Source organism: Poecilia latipinna, unplaced genomic scaffold (genome assembly GCF_001443285.1).
Source record: "Poecilia latipinna isolate Pla-1442-1.1 unplaced genomic scaffold, P_latipinna-1.0 Scaffold3482, whole genome shotgun sequence".
NCBI classification, from domain to species: Eukaryota; Metazoa; Chordata; class Actinopteri; order Cyprinodontiformes; family Poeciliidae; genus Poecilia; species Poecilia latipinna.
In genome coordinates, this window is record NW_015116098.1 from 13,044 (window position 1) to 16,747 (window position 3,704).

A 3,704-nucleotide genomic window follows, 5' to 3' on the forward strand; every position below is an offset into this window, starting at 1 on the left:
TCAGATCCTCTTTTTACCAGATCACACAGATAAGTTTGTAAAAATTGACTGAGGCACTGCTGCAGATTACAAACAGATTATTAAATTCACAAATGTTTCATAAGCAAAAATAGTCACGATTTATTTTATTATACCAAGTGACCACACTAAAAGTGGGAGTCTATGCTGGCCCTGGGATCCTTAAAGCTGAAAAATAATTAAAACCCAATTAGATAAAATTAGACTGTTTGGGGGAGGAATAATAATAATAAAGAAAACACAAATACAAGTAAAGGCACCGAAGTGTTCCCCAACAAAAGCACACTCACACAAAAATCCCTGGTGAATACAGCAAAGAAAAGAAGAAAAACTCCCTTCCACTGGTCTCAGTCTAAATAAAACAGCCTGGGACCAGCGACAGCATCGGCCCAGTTTGAAACAAGCCAGGGGGCTACAATAGAAACTCCCTTTCCCTAAGCAAAACCAAAACAATAAAGTTCTTTTAATCAACAATAATTATCTAGAAATAAGTAAATAAAACAAAAATGAAATTGAAACAAATCAAAAACTGAAACAGTAGCAGGCCAACCTACACACAAAAGAAATCAAGTTAGACAAGAACATTAACCAGCCAGATAAATGATGAGAAACAGCCCTTACCTTCTCTAAAGTGAAACCAGTAAACGGTGACGTCACTCTCTAAAGGGCGTTTCCTACAACAATCTGGCGGAAGAACTGGGACTCCTTTTTTGTTATCAACCTTATTATACTTCTTGCTAAATTTTTTATACATAAATGCAAGTTTAGCAATAGCAAACCTTTATTCTCTATCTTTATTAAAGAATTGAATATGTACATTAATCTCATTGAGTCTTCTGATAACCTAAAAGCCATAAAAACGGTACATTTGTTACGCAAATTTAATATTCTTTAACTCTCCCCAAATGACTTTCTTGACACCGTTTCTCTTTGTTTTGTTTTTTTTTTTAAATCCCCCCTGGCATATATATAAATATATATATATATAATTTTTTTTTTTTTTTTGCTCTCATGTTGTTTTTTCTTTAATCTTTTGCCTTTCACCATGCTATTTTATTGTATATATTTTTGCTGTTATCTATTTGTTCTATTCTTTCGTTGATGTACAATGCTATTGTTTTAAAGATTACTAATAAAGACTTATTAAAAAAAAAACAAACAACCAGTGGCGGAATCAGACATAAATTCTAAACTCACTTCACGAGCCATCAGCCTGCATCTGATCTCCTCAGCGATCTACCCGCTTTTAAATGTAAATGCTGATTACCTGTCTCCTTACCGAGCCAGCTGCGCTCTGTCACACAGCGACAAGAGGAAGAGGGCGCAGCAGCACACCTGTGGGGGGGGGGCAATATGCCCCACCTACCTACACACACACCGAACGTTTTGCAGAATGTTCAGTTTAAGGTGGAGTGACGTTAGAACTTCCAATATTTACAACGTTTTTGGTTAAACTTCATTAAAATAAATATTTTTTGACGCCTTTCAGCTGCCAGCGGGAAACAGCTGCAGCCTTCAGGATCAGAAAGCAGGCAGCTTACTGCAGGGAAATACCGCCCCAACAGGCTGTAGGTCGGTACTGCATGTTTTTTGTTTGTTTTAAATTCCAACATTGAAATACTTCATATTTTATTCTGGTTCAGATTAATGCGATTTAAATACTATGAAATGATTATAAATCTCTGATGTGTTTGTTGTGAACTGGCTCTGTATTAAATCTAAACTCGAACAATTTTTAATAAAGAAAAAACAGAAACGGGAATTATTTTCTCAGTTTTAATCAAACATTTGTTCCAAAAGTCCCATTTACAGATAAATCAAATAAAAATATGATGAATATAAAAACATCAAGCAGTTTTCACCCAAACCTGAGAATTAAAGACTCTTCAGAGAACATTCAGAGGCCCAACCGGAACATCTGGACCTCCTCAGTCAGCTGCGTGGCACATCAGCACATTTAGGATGAATGAAGCTGGATTTCTGCTTCAGCATCAGGCTAGAGAGCCCACGACAGTTACCATGGCAACCATGGTGGGTGGCCGCCTCCGGAACCGCCTCTATGTTTCTGCACATTCACACCCAAAACTGAGGCGTCAGATCCAATCAGAGCGTTGGGAAAACCTCCAGCAGGCGACGCTGTCTCAGAAGAGCGACGTCTCACGGAGTAAACAGGTTTTTACAGGTAGTAGTGGGCACCGCGAGCTAAATGGTTAGCCATGCTGAGCCAGGTTAGCACTAACATTACTTCCACTGATGCTAAAGCGCTACGCCAACATGGTATTTAGCTAAGCGTATTAGCCGAATGTGCATAGCTATTAGCTACGCATAGCTAATAGTGCTAAAGTAAAGCTAAATCGCTAAAGTCAACCCTGTTGATGCTTTAAGAAGCTGAAAGTTTACCAAGCAGCCAACTAAATTATTGCTTCAGAAGTTTACTGGAAAATTAAATTCAGGGGAGACTAAATACACTAAACATTTTTCAAAAGGTGCTAAGCGAAATATTTGCTCCGCTATTATCAAATTAGTGGAAATGTGCCTACCACTTAAGGGCTCATCATTATTCTTTTCCATGTCAGGAATAAAAGGAAAACACTCAATCTGTTTAGAGAGGGCAGATCTTGGTATCGGATCTGAAGCGGTTGCCGTGGTAACAGAAATATGCGCACAGACAGAGAGGCTGCATGCTGTCGCAGGCTCTTCAGCCATCTTCAGCTGAGGCTTCAACCGAGCTCAGATTCAAACCCGTCGCCATGGAAACGACTGGTCTGAACCAGTATCTCAAGCAGGACAGAAAGAACCAAAATGTGAAACGTTTCCTTCCAGAGGAACACGGTAGAACGTGAGCCTCGGTCCGTGGCTAACGATGAACTGAGTTCAGCTTTTTAGTTACATTTGAAGTCATTTAGTTGTAAATGTCATCCAGGCATGATGCTGCCAAGCCTCTGATTTCAGAAACATTCAATCATCTTTCTCTGGAAACCAGACAAAATATTACAAACTGTCCCTTTAATCTCAGGTTATTACAGTCAAACGGCTGCTTTATGATTAGAAAACACCCGGCACATTTAAAACACACTGTAAAAACCTCTCTGTAGATTTAAGCTCAAAATATACAAAAACATCAAACCAGAGAATAAAAATCTTCCATTTCTTTTCCAATTTGCCTCCGGTGAGCCGAACGGCTGGAAGGACGAAGACACAGTGAACACGGGTACAAGTCATGAGTCTCCAAAACATAATTCTGATTTTACTAATCTCTTCCACGAGGTCGGCGCACGTTTACGATGAGGCACGAAAACTGCACGAGAAAAGCCAAAGTCACGAGTTTCCACACATTCAGTTCACAATCACTAACCCACAGGGCATGGCAGCGCTCACTGGGCCTAGTCAAATCATCCACTTATTACAACGGCAGACACAGACTTCCCACTGGGAGCCACATTTAAACACTGGAACCAGTGAAGTCCACTTCCAGTCGCTGGTCGGCTGCTGCAGCAGGTGGAGTTTCCACCGACAGGCAGGAGTGAAGCAGGAAGGCACAGCGGCGCCGAGCGGAGAAACATGGCCGACAGAGCCCAACGCCAAACCGCTCGCATCGTTTTCAACAGAGTTGCAGCTTACATTCAGGTTTTCAATTTCAACATTTTCACATTTCTACATTTTCAAAAGTTTGCAAATTTTTATAT

The 3,704-nt window shown here is 40.1% G+C and overlaps 1 long non-coding RNA gene across 1 annotated transcript; it reads left to right on the forward strand.

Moving 5' to 3' along the window:
* The first annotated feature begins 1,756 nt into the window (after nt 1-1,756).
* LOC106941061 (uncharacterized) lies at nt 1,757-3,704 on the forward strand. The gene is made up of 2 exons (XR_001423249.1): nt 1,757-1,949; nt 1,991-3,704. It is a non-coding gene; the product is annotated as an uncharacterized LOC106941061 (long non-coding RNA).